This window comes from Alosa pseudoharengus, unplaced genomic scaffold (assembly GCF_046254945.1).
Source record: "Alosa pseudoharengus isolate Yale_2024_CS ecotype anadromous, Long Island Sound unplaced genomic scaffold, YU_APseudo_1.1 YU_APseudo_1.1_scf_18, whole genome shotgun sequence".
In the NCBI taxonomy this organism is placed as follows: Eukaryota; Metazoa; Chordata; class Actinopteri; order Clupeiformes; family Clupeidae; genus Alosa; species Alosa pseudoharengus.
Genome location: NW_027468650.1, coordinates 31958845 through 31972271, shown reverse-complemented (window position 1 = coordinate 31972271; position 13427 = coordinate 31958845). Strand labels below are relative to the sequence as shown.

Genomic DNA, 13427 nt, shown 5'->3' with positions numbered 1-13427 from the left:
TGGGTAGAGTTCATATTACCCCGAAGTTTTATCTTCCCAGGGGATTATGAAGTGGTTGTCATTCCCTGTGAGAGATATCGAGTTACCCACTTAAACATTTCCAGCGAGGGAAAGCCATAGATGGTGTTAACAATGAACTCCAATTTGGCACAAGCTTCCAAATATTGCCTTTTGGTTAAAGCACATATTAGATTTTCTGGACGTTCATGTGCTGCACCAACAAGAACACTGAAAACACACATAACACAGTGTTAGTGCAAAATAAGTAAAAACCAAAGCATCTAGTAGGAATATTCAAGTTTTAATCGTAAATCATATGCCCTTCACAACAGCCATTCTGATTCCAATTCCTGTTTTCATTTTTGTAAAATGAACTATTTACACTAATTGCAATACTAAGGAAAAATATTCTACAGAATGAAGGAAGCACACAAGCTAACCAGTAAAAGTGATTTTTTAGATGATGCATGATGTATTTCCCTGTATTCCTTTAAACTAAACACCTGAACTCTTCTGGCCCATCTGAAGATCTGTCCCCTGTACATAAAGCTTTCCTTCTTCCTTTCTTTCTTTCCTTCTTTCTTTGGGTTTGTCTGTCTATCCATCTCCCTCTGCCTCTGTCCATCCAGCTGTCAGGCCTGGCCACTAATAACCCCTCTCTTATTTCATATATCCCCCCGGTTTCATCTCTGGGGGGGGGGGGGGCCGGGTCGCCTCCTGGGTCTCGGCCACATTCATCAGCGTCAGGTCCCTTATTGGTTTGCACTGCGTCCTCCTTTATGGCTGGAATGAGTCGGGGCCATTTATTTCGCCCCGTGGTCCCCAGATCTAGACCTGTCACGGCCCCGCTAGACTCGACCAACACATTACGGCCCCTAGAGCCGGCCTGTCTGGTGGAAGCTTCCAGAAACAAACCGCCCCTCAGCTTCCAGGCAGCACTGCTTTTAATGTGGGTGCCAGAAAGGCATGTGGACAAATGTTTCTACTTTTTTTGTTTCGTTTTTTTTTTGTGTAATGTGTGATTCATGTGATGATATCTGTAGGTGGACTTGAAGACTTAAAGATATTGGAGTATTTGTCACCAATTTTTTACACCTGGGTTATTTTTGTAAGCACTGCAGACCTCTGTCACCTCAAAAAGGCTCTGCTTGGAATGAACAAGACAGGATTCAAGCCTCACACAATTCCTCCATCAGCAAATCTATTTATTTAAGTGTGCACCATTTGGGTACAGCTGCATGGGTATAGCTACATGCCTGTGAAGATGATAGTGAGCCTGTAATGACACCACAAGAGCCGACATTGTTTCTGAGGTGGCTGAAGAGGTGTCATTTCTCTCTCTCACACACATACACTTACACTCACACTCACACTCTCTTTATCTCTCTCTCTCTCTCTCTCTCTCTCTCTCCCTCTCTCTGTCTCAGTGACTCTGTGAAACAGGTCAGGGGCTGTGCTGGCACTCAGAAAGAGATGGACTAAAACAGGCATGAGAGGTCAAAGTCAAAAGTGTTAACAGCCTATGAATGTTACTCTCATGTGATCCATCAGCAAAAGTAAAAGCTAAAAACAAGTACTTCAGGAGGAGATCTACCGGTTGTTTGGGTTGTTGCAGCGTCTCACTGGGAAAATACAAATTAAAGTCGCGTGATACCGCGTGATCCCACGCGCGGACCGCGAGTGAAGCTGGCCAAGTCGAAGCACTGCCCACTGTAATGTGTTTTTCCCTTGTTTGAGATCAGCAATAATGCAGTAAAAACCACATTCTCAAATGGAGATATTTTCGAACCTAGCAGGACACACAGGGATTCTCTACAGATTGAGTCAGGAGAATGCTCTCCAGTAGCAAAAGCTGCCATCCACAGTTTGTCTAGCTTGATACAATCAGGCATCCTTAAGTCATTGTCTGATCTGATCAGAGTTTATGATTAAAGCCATCTTGTTGGGTTGGGTTGGGGCATCACCCAGGTTAACAAGTCCAAGTCTCTTGGCGATCACTCTCACAGTGGGCATTTAATAAAAGGACCATTCCCATGATGTGTGATTGGACTCCATCAGAATCATAACCCTAACGGGGGTTAAGGCTCACCAGCCATCTCCCCAGCACCTCAAACTCAGCTTGCCGTAGGAGCAAGACCTGCTGAAGGTGGGGACAGTGACAGCCTCTCCTGGGGTGGGTGGGTGGAGTGGTTGTGGGGGTGGGGGTGGGTGTCCGTAATTGGCCTTCTGTGGGCTTTTCAAGCCCACAGAAGCTGCACCGTGCTTGGTGTACTGTAAGTGGCGCCATCGATGCGCCTGGAGGGACAGTTGGGCCAATGTGTTGCAAATACTGTGGGAATTAGAGACACGTGTGAGGCAGGGGTCTGTGCACCTTACACCTCCTACTCTCTCTCTTTCTCTCTCTCTCTCTCTCTCTCTCACTCTCTCTCACACACACACCTACCCCCTCCCCACACACATACATTACACACACTCATCCCCCCACACTCATCTCTCTCATCCTCTCACGCGTGGACCCTTGTCTGTGGTTTCTGAAAGAGATGGGCGAGCCAGACCTCCCATTATGTGGCTGGGAGTCCCAGAGGCTTTGGAGAGGCCCCTGCACTGTAGAGCAGACACCTGTCAGCGTGGCAGGGCAGCCTCCCACAGCAAATAACCACACAAGAAATAAAGAGCTGGCGCCCCGTCTGCCTTCTGCTCTCATCATAATTATAAAATGGAACCCACCTAAGGGCATCTTGGGAGTTGTAGTGAAGTGGAGATTTTTTTTTTTTTTGTACTGAGGGCCGCATACTACACCTGTCTGTTGCATACTCTCCCCCATTCTGTTTTTATGTGCTATGAATTATTAATTTCCTTTTTTTCCGGGACTGATACCAAATAGCTTTTTGTCTTTTGTCAGGGCTGTGAGATCACTGTCCAGCACTGTTTGAAGTGTCACCAGTAGGCCTTATTAATCTCCCAGTAGCGGTTGGCAAAAGCGGCCCTGAGTCTGGCATTAGGACCGCGGCTACTGACAGTAACGCCGATGAATGGCGTAACAGCAGAGACGATGTCAACATGTATTGCAGACGTGACAGTGTCAGAAAAGGCCATTAATATCCTTCAGGCTTCCTACACTATTGTGAGAATGAAAAAATAAGTGCATGTGTGCGTGTACAAAAGAGAGAGAGAGAGCGAGAGAGTGAAAGCGAGAGAGAAAGTGAAAGAGGAATATGAAGAGAGAGATTAAAAGGAATATGAAGAGAGAGAGAGAGAGAGAGAGAGAGAGAGAGAGTGAAAGAGGATATGAAGAGAGAGGGGGGGGGGGCGGCTGGAGGGAAGGCATCTTGCCAGCGATAGCCACCAGCCCACCAGCATGATGACAAACAGACGGGGGAGATTATGAAATTTGCTTAAGTGTGTTAATGGCCTGATTACCGCAGCCGGCTGGATTTGCCGGGGACTTGATTGATTTGAGCCCAGGGTGTTCTCCACGCCTGGGGAGCCCAGGGATTTGACGAGGGCCCGGGTAGGGGGCGGGGGTTGGGCGCGGGGGGGTGGGGTGTGTTGGAGAGGGCTGAGGCAGCGAGGGAAAAAACGTGCGGCGGCAAGTCGGTTACACCGGAATTGATCTTAATTAGATCTGAAAGACCTGCCACAGCAGAATGGTCGCGCCGATTAAAATGAAAAACAGGAGAAATTACTGATCAAATTAATCATAATGTCGGGCTACAGCTGTAGGCCTGGTGTAATTTGCCAGTCCAGTGGCTTACATCGGCCGGGGCCGGGAGAGAGAGGCGCGGCACACTGATCCGTGGCCCAGCGCGGTTTAGGGCAGCCGGCTGAGTCTCTTTTCCCATTCTCTCTTCCCCTGCCTTATGACTCCCTCCACATCCACCCCTCACACACACACATACACACACACGCACACACACACACACACACATACACACACACACACGCACACACACACACACACACACACGTGTGCACACACACACACACACACACACACACTCTGTTTTTCTCTCTCGCCCTCTCTCTCTCTCTCATACATGTATTGACATTGAAATTCATAGATGCACATACGGTCACACTGCACACACTTAATACACAGCATTAAATTAACATATGTGTGTATATTCATACACATTGATATGCTCTCTGTCACACACACAGACATGCACACATAAACAAAGACACACACACACACACACACACACACACACACACACACACACACACACACAAAATTATCATTATGGGCTCCACAACTGAATTATATTCCCTGCAAATTGAGAATAAACTTTAAAAACCTATTTTCCACACTAGTCGTACGGTAATTTTTCCCCCACTTTCATTTGAATTTTCTTGCTATTTCAAATAGCCATCGCATTTATTACCCCCCTCCCCCCCTTTACTGTTCTCTCAACCGTTATAATTTTTTGTTTGTTTCACTGTAATCTTTTCATATTTGTCATGTGTCACTATAACCACATTCTCTGTTTCTTTTGAATCACTCTCCTCTCAGGTCTCATGGCCTTTGTCTGTCTTCACTTTTTAGGATCCACGTGTTGTTGTCTGTTGTATGTTCCACTCTGTGTGTGTGTGTGTGTGTGTGTGTGTGTGTGTGTGTGTGTGTGTGTGTGTGTGTGTGTGTGTGTGTGTGTGTGTGTGTGAGAGGTCTGATCTCTCCTGTAGTCTTCAGTGGCCTGTCACTGTCCTACCTCTGTTCTCTTGACTGTTTAACAGACACACACACGCACACACACACACACACACAAACACACACACACACATGCACCCAAACAGCCTGCCTGTCTTCTAACAGCCCTTGACCTTGAAAGTGCGTCTACTACCGTGTTTCCAAAGGGCTGACAGAAATGGAAGAGATGGAAAGAGCGATAGAGAGAGAGAGAGAGAGAGAAAGGGAGGTTCTACCTCCAGCTGTCCGTCACAATCCAGCTGCCTGCCCCCCCATCCCATCAGCCCCCACCCCCAGGCCGTGCTCAGGCCTGATGTGCCCTCCTCTGTCCCTGCCAAAGCAGCCACGTCAGGGGGCTACCAGACCCCCAAAACAGACAGCCCTCCATGGGTAATTACACCCTACAGCCCCTTCCATTCACCAGCCATCAATTTACAGACAGACTCTACTCTCTCTCCCCCCTCTCTCTCTCCCTCTCTCTCTAACTCTCTCTCCCTCTCTCTCTCTTTCTAACTCTCTCTTTCTCGTACCCCTACATTAGTGTAGACACACTAGACTCATTCTTAGACCTATGAGTGCTGCAATTACCTTTCCTTCTCTCTCTTTTTCTCCTTTACTTCCCTCTTCTTCAGTCTCTCTTCCTTTCACCCACATCTCTTCTCCCCCTCTCCTCTCCTCACATCTCTTCTCTACCTCCTCCTCCTCCCCTCACTCACTCCATCCCCTGCCATTCACTGCAATCAGGCCTCATTAGAGCCTCCTCCTGAAGCCCCATCTACACCAAGGTCACCGTCTGGCAACCAGGATGAGGCCTTCAGAGGCCTGACTACAGACACAGACACACACCCACACCCACACACACACATGCACACATGCATACACACACACAAAGCGTCTTCTCCTTTCACTGATTCCAGTGTCTTGTTTTTATGCCATCATCTCCTCTCCCATCACCCCCACCACCACCACCCCATCCCCACCTCCTTTGAGGCCCCCCATCAGACACACTTCTCCGCTGGCTTCTAATTTGGGCCACCCTCGATCATGTCAACCACCCGCAAAATCGCCATCATCATCCCAATTGATTCTTGTCATCTGCTTTTAGCTGTAGTCAGGACCAGAAGCGCTGCACTGTCTGCCATTACATATTTGAAGTGATTCTATTCATCGATTTCTCTTTTTTTTGCCTGAAATGAATGTGGAACATTCATGCATGTGTGTGTGTGTGTGTGTGTGTGTATGTGTCTATGTTTAATTTGAGCTTGAAATCCCTCAATGGTTTCAGAAACAATACAAATCTGATTAAAGCCATATGTGGGGAAGGCGCAGATTGCCACTCCACTCTGCTAACTCTGCGTGGCAACTGGCTGGGTCTACTCGAGCAGCGGAGACTAAATCAGCCTCGGCCGGAGATCTGTGAAATTGCCCATTGCTCGGCCTGAAAAAGGGGCCCTGTTCTGTCTGTCTGTAATTAGTTGTTGGCCTGTCAGGCAGGCGGCTAAGCTTGGAGCTCAGGAGCACGGGAGATGAGATTGTGCTTAGACATACACACACACACACACACACACACACACACACACACACACACACACACACACACACACACACACACACACACAGCGCCACTGGTACTCTTTTAATTGACACTGCAGGAGGCCTGGGTCAGGCACTGCGAGTGTGTGTGTGTGTGTGTGTGTGTGCTAGCGTGTGTGCATGGATGTGTGCATGTGTGTGTGTGTTGAGGGGGGTGCTTGATGGGTGTGTGTTTTGTGGAAGAGCACTTGTTTGCTAAACAGGCCTCCCTCGGAGAGAAGCAAATTGAGGAATATTACCATTAGTCGCACTCACTAAGACTCACATTGCTGGTCTGGGCTCTCGGGGGTTGGAAGGTTTCCGACCGTATGAGACCCAATTTATCTCTAGAGCGCTCTCCATTGGTTCAGAGTCAGTGTGCCACCACCCACATATGTATCATGTTATTGTTGAAGTCAAATACAAAAGCCTGCAGAGTGTGGCTACTTTGCCTACAGGAGAGTCAGCAGGACCATATTATATTCTGCCAGCTCATACACTCTGAGTCTGTTACTGTAATCACATCAGCGGGCGGACAGTTTCTCCTTCCCCCCCCCCACCCCCCTCCCAGCAATAATTTCTTAACAGCAGCGGCAGCGGGCCCCATATTCCTGATGAGGTGGAGAGTCGGTGAGGAGTGGGGGGCTAATCGTGCGTATTAGCGGGCAGAGCGGGCACCTGCTGGCAGCACGGGTGGGCATGGAGGCGTCTCATTAATGCGGCCCAGAGATGGGCTCTTAAGAAGCCAGAAAATTGCCTTATGTAACGAGCAGCGGCGGCTATGTGAAAATACAACTGTGCACTGTTGACTGAAGCAGAAAATAAGACGGTGGCCCATAAACAGCTCTGCTTTTCATATGAATAATTATAAAGCATGGAGTGGGAGAGGGAGGAGAGGAATGCACTTAGACTAGTAGGGAAGGGTCTGAGCTGCTACCTTTGTGCCATGAAACTGCAGGGCTTATTTCAAAAGGAACACTTGGGAAAGGTTAGAGGACTAGCCAAGTAATGGTGTGGCTTGGTGTATGTGAATAGATGATATCCTCAAAATGTCACTTGAACATAGAAGAACACATGGCTTTCTTATAGTGTCTTATAATGAATATTGTGGATAGAAATGTGCAGTTTAAGCATCACTTAATTTTAGCTTCAAATGTCTTTGATTAAACAGTCTTCCTTCCATGACTACTCACCACAGCTGATAGGGATCATTATCTCAAAGCATCACCTTCCTCAGTCTCCCTCCCAACACACACACCTCACATATTCACTTAAAAGCACTCATCAGACAGTGCTGTAATCTTTGGTGTCCAAAATGAACAGCAAAAAGAACACTGAGCGCTTCAGACAGAAGGTCAATATTACACCTTTCTATCCATCTCCTTGTGTAGTAGTCTCGTTACATTTGGCCAATCTCAAAATACCTCATGGGGTATGAAACAAACAAGCATATCTATGCATCAAAATGTAAGGAAAAAATGATGACAAATAGCCATGCAATGTGATTTTAAGTTCACTTACCTCGTGTAGCGAGGAAGAATTAGATCAATGCTGTCTACCAATTCTGTCAATTTATCACACCACTTAGTGTTGATATGGCATGAGTGTTGATCAACCTGTGTGCGTGTGTGTGTGTGTGTGTGTGTGTGTGTGTGTGTGTGTGTGTGTGTGTGTGCGTGTGTGTGTGCGTGCATGGACATGTATGTGTGTGCATGTGTGTGTGTGTGTATGTGTGTGTGTGTGTGTGTGTGTGTGTGTGTGTGTGTGTGTGTGTGTGTGTGTGTGTGCGTGCATGGACATGTATGTGTGTGTGTGTGTGTGTGTGTGTGTGTGTGTGTGTGTGTGCGTGCATGGACATGTATGTATATGTGTGTGTGTGTGTATGTGTGTGTGTTCACACACACACAGGCCTGCGAGCTCGGATGTGACAGGAGAGCAGGGGGCTTGGAGTTTTATTGATCGGCCGGTGGCCACATCATGGCTGCCGCGCTGTATCTCCCACCATTAATCTCCGCGCCTGGACTCTTCAAATGGCACCTGACAGCCCTGCGCTGCCCCTCTGTCTCCCCTTAAACCCCCACCCTCCTCCCCCCAACAAAAAAACGTCCCCATTATTCTTCGTTAGGCGCTGTGCTTTTCGGACGTCATGCCGAGGAGTAATCATTTACCATTATTCTGTTTATGAAGCCCAGACAAAGATGACCGGGGCCCCATCCAATAGAGGTCAACAAAAGATTGACACTGCCCATTGATTAGGCCAATATTAAAAACTTGTTCAAATGCTGTATTTGTATGTCAGGCATCTGGCGCAGTCAAAATTATTGGCAGTGTCCTCAAATGTTGGCCAGAATTGAAACACGCTCTGATAAATTAGAATTGCCTCTCCTCGCTGAGCCCTGAGATGCGCGCAGTTTTTTTTTTTATTGCTTCCGTTTTAAAATCAAGTCATGTGTATCCTGTTTTTTTTTATTATTTTTAATCAGGCTCGTGAAAGTCCAGTCATCTATCATTCTGCTCTGAATCTTTCAGCTGGGCTAATGTGCCCTTCGGGTCCTAGTTCTCCATCAACAATGTACAGGTGCGTGTCAACAGAATGGGTCAGTCCAGGTCCTGTACATCATCAGTGTGTGTCGTACTCACAGCAGCACAGCTTTCTCTGTGTAAGTCACCGTTGCTACACTAGTCAACTTCACCGGCCTTACGGAAATAGCTGCACCAAATCTGTCACACTGGTCAGCATTTTTTTTTCACTGGACCTTGATCATCTATCACCAAAAAAAAGGCAGAACATGTTGGTAAAATTTGCACATTTTCAGCATATGAAAACGATTTGATCCAGAGTGTAAAATTACTATTCTGACGTTATTCCTCTTTAGCCGAGAAAAAGGGAAGCGAGAGAGAGAGTGAGTGATTGATTGGGAATTGACCAGAAATTCCCTGAGGAACTTCAGAGTCTTACAATTATCAACAAATGGGAAAGGGGAACATTTTATGTAATGACAGAAGCCGCTCTTACTCGAAATGAACCTAATGAGGAAGGAGATTGACGGCTGTTGAGCGGCACTTAATCACGTCTTAATGGCTGGGTTTGTCGTTTTTCTCCCGCTCAGTCCATCCCTCATTTGCATTGCCTGGTTAAATACAGGCACTCGTGGCCACCTCTCCGGAGGTTAGAGCCTTTTATGCGGCGATCTGGACCCCTTCAGCGTGCTCTGCTGCTCCTCGAGTGCTTCTGACGCACCCTCCAGCTCCCTTCTGTCCTGCCCCCTCTGATACATTGTGGGAGTAGTGACCTGAGGTGGTCCATTGGATTCCTCTGGGTTTTCCTGAGAAGTTTTATCATCTCTGGTTGCAATATTTACAGTTTCTTTCTTTCTTTCTCTCTCTTTTTATATCTCACCTTTGTTTTTTTTCAGAGGATATTTCACCTCTACCTGTTTTGCCTCCCCAGGGCAACTGAGTTTTTTCTCCCCCTCTTCATTTCTCTGTGTTTTTCTCCTTGAGGAATTCCCTCTTCCGTAAGCAGCTTGAATGGTGCAAAGAGGCCACCAGCACCACTCCCCTGCCCCCCTCAAACATGGGGCCCACATCAGGCTTCCAGGCCTGAGGCGTGGACCAGAGGTGTTTTCGGGGGGCCTAATGGCATTTCGCTGTACGGCAGGGCCGAGGGGAGCGTGGTGGGTTAGGGGCGGCCGACGGGGGGAGCCCGGGGACGGCGGCGGGCAGCAGGCGGAGGTGGAAGTGGAGTCTGCGGGGCGCAGGGGCGAGTCTCAGCACGCCTGCTCGTGTCACAGCTGATTACGCTCACTTGGAAGAGGACGGAGGGAGAGAAAGAGACAGAGAGGGAGAGAGAGATAGAGAGACAGACAGACAGAGAGGAGCACAGGGATGGAGAGTAACAGAGGTGCAAGGTGAAGGATAATATATATAATATAAGACCTCAAGAAGCAACTGGCTTTGGACCCCGGAGCTGGTCCTGATCTGTGCCAAAGTCGGCCCAGAGACGACGGGATCTGTGGGAGAGAGGTGACGCAGAACTGGGCCTTGACACACACGGTTTGCCTTCTGAGTCCCACTCTCTTATTTTTAACAGCCCAGATGGGCGAGATGGAGCGGTCTGTCCTGCCTAGGTCATGTCGGCGTTTTAATGCTGCTGTTTTGGACGGTATTTTTCTAAGCGTGACAGGAAGGGTGAACTTGAGAGAGACGGGGTCGTCCAGATAGCAGGCCAGCTCTAAATAACTGAGTGAAGATCAGAGCTGGTTTTGTGATAAGCATAACCTCCTTTATAAAACAGGCAGTGTCACCTTTACCCAAAAGCACCTCAAGGTTGATTTGTCTTTATACTACTAAGAAGAAAGGGATTTGCTATTATTGGGTGAAATTTGATGATTGAGGTCTGCATGTGTCCTCAAAAGGTGGCTCGTGTCAAACTGTAATTCATGTGACCGATTTGGACCTTTTGATGTATTTTTAAAAATCAGCAGCAATATTGCTAGTGTTTGGGGGCAGATATCTTGTACGTGTCCCTTTAACCTGGTTGGTTCTTGCAAGAAATGCAATTCACTTCAAAGACCTTCAAGTTTTTTGGGGGCCATTTCCGCTTGAGTTTCCAGAGGCTTCTCTTTGTGGTAACACACAGAGTTTATTTTTTTCCCACCACATTCAAGAGATTACATGGACTGTTGCACAGGGTGACCCCCATGGTCAAATGGCTACCACAGGCCATGGTCTACTTAATAGAGTTTCAAATTTACTCACCCCCTTCTTCCTTTGCCTAAGGTGAAAAACTTTCTTTTAACAGTTTAGCTTTATGGGCACAAATAATATGAATTGTAATGCCCCTAACCTCATATCAGACTCCTTTCTGCTGCATTCAGCATTAATGCAAGGCTTTAACTTCTAGAAATTTCCTCCAGGAGCTTGGCTTGTTGTGAAGGAGACGGTGATGGCAGGTAAAGGTTTCAGAAAAGCATAACCTTGCCGGAGTTTTATTCAGTAGGCTACACCAAACATGATAAGAAATCTGTGTTGAGAGCATTATGTCAGTCACTGACATCATAAATCTACATCATTCACTGATTGACTTTGAAAAAGCAATTTTTTTCTTCTACAGTGTAGCTGGTTGAGGTGTTAATGCATACTGATTATAGGCATGCTGATTTATATTTCATGCTTCTTTTGATACAGACGCAAGCTTTGATAAAACATTTACAGAAATTCAAAACTCCTCTATTTGAACATAGCTGCACTGTTTAACCATATTTAATGACACAAAAATGTGCAAAGTATTTAGCTTTACAAGACTTTCAATGCAGTCATGTGATTTATGCCATGTAGGGAAATCATAAACAGAGCTAAGCTGCTCTGTTTGAAAATCCGTTCTCTATTCCAGTTAACTCCTACAACGGTGTCTATACAAGCAGAAAAGAAAATGTGTGCTTCAGAAAACACACCCTTTGATGAGATAGATCTGAGGTGAATTCAAATATTGTATGGCACTTTTTTAATCTCACTAGGATCTCTCTTTCTCTCTCTCTCTCTGTCTCTCTTTCTCTCTCTGCCCTTATCTGTCTATCTATCTCTATGAAAATGTTTTAAAATCTCTGTCGGGCATCTTCCTAGTCGATCTCATGCCTGACTCAAGTGCATTGTGAATCCACGTATTCACAGCGGGCGGAGGAGGAGAGGAGGCGGGCGTCTGAATGGTTTACATGCTGTCTCTTTTCTGAGACCAGGAATGAGGGAGAGGAGGACTGTTTAGCTCCGGCAACACATACAATCAGCCCCAAAATGGCGGGGCAGCATGGCCATTTCCTGTCTCCCCTGGAGGTTGAGAGTGCAGCGGCGTAGCGTAAAATCACCTGTTTAGATCCTCCGACGTCAAACACTGCGATCGGTCCTTCCCGCTTTATGTGTGCCCGCTCCCCTGTTGCTTTCCATATTACGGAGTGGGGAGAGGCCCGACTGTGGAGATACTGAATTTCGCGGGCATGAATTGGTATAATGTAGGCGCCACAAAGGGCCCTGACCCCAAAGCCGACCCTATGGCAGTAAACACAACAGCTACTATTCGCCGCTCTCTTGAACGCCACAAGCAGAAACACATATACAATATTAGCTGGATGCTTTGTGACAGGGATATTGAATAATGTATATTGTTGGAGGGATTAGAAACAGAAAAAAAGTGGTCCACTACCCCCCCTCCCCCCCCCCCCCACACACACACCCCTCTTCTGCCCCCTCCCTTGTGGACATGCACTGACACACGTCACGTCGCATGACATCATGTATAAACATAAAAGTCGGAAGAAATCAGCAATAAACCTGACAGAACACAATCCAAAAAAATATGCATTTTGCGCCACTCAGAACTGGGAAGTGCTACGTGTGCCTAGCATGCTAGCTGGCCTTAAAATCAACACTTCTGTGCCCCCGTTCTAACCATCTCACCTCCCTTTTTTCTCCTCATCTCCCCCCTATCAGTCCATCATATCGCCCCTCAAGCATTCAAATCCTCTTCCTCCCCAGCGACGGCCGAAACTCCTCTCCCGATAGTAAGAGTGATGGCGGTGGAGTGTGTGTGTGTGTGTGTGTGTAGGTGGTGGGGGGGTTGGGAGGATTATCTGTTAATGCAATCCCAGGTTGATATTTCCAAGCAAACCCTCTCCAGTGCTCCCTCGCTCAGATACACGTATTTATTTGAAGATGTTTGCTTGAGATAAGCCTCCTCTCCATCGCCAGCGTCTCTCTTCCATTGACAAAGCCACGCCATTCGGAGAGACTTTGCCACCAAGGGAGTCGGTGAAGAGGCTGCTCACTATCATTTTCCGTGGGTGGCGGGCTGGCGGTTGGAGTGGAGGGGGGTGGGTGGGTTTTCAAATGCAAAGCCTCTATTATACTTACATAAGCTTTGCATGACATCTGACTTGAACACCAAAGGGCATTTCCGAGCATCTACTGGGAGTCGTCTTACAATGATAGGCTACTTGTCACATCTCCCATCGCTGTTTGCTTTCTTATTCAACGTTATGGTGCCTAATGAATAACAGACGTGTGTCTGTTACGTTTGTATGCTTTCGGTGCTATGACTTATTAATGTTTTAGATATTAAACTTGAAGTATTTCTGCAGGTCACTGCAAAGAGTCTTGAGTGTCTCATGATGTC

At 47.1% G+C, this 13427-nt stretch overlaps 1 protein-coding gene across 1 annotated transcript in view; it reads left to right on the top strand.

Annotated features, from left to right (window-relative positions):
- The window catches only part of pou6f2 (POU class 6 homeobox 2), a 90360-nt gene that overhangs the window by 53583 nt on the left and 23350 nt on the right, over positions 1–13427 (top strand). The window lies entirely within an intron of this gene.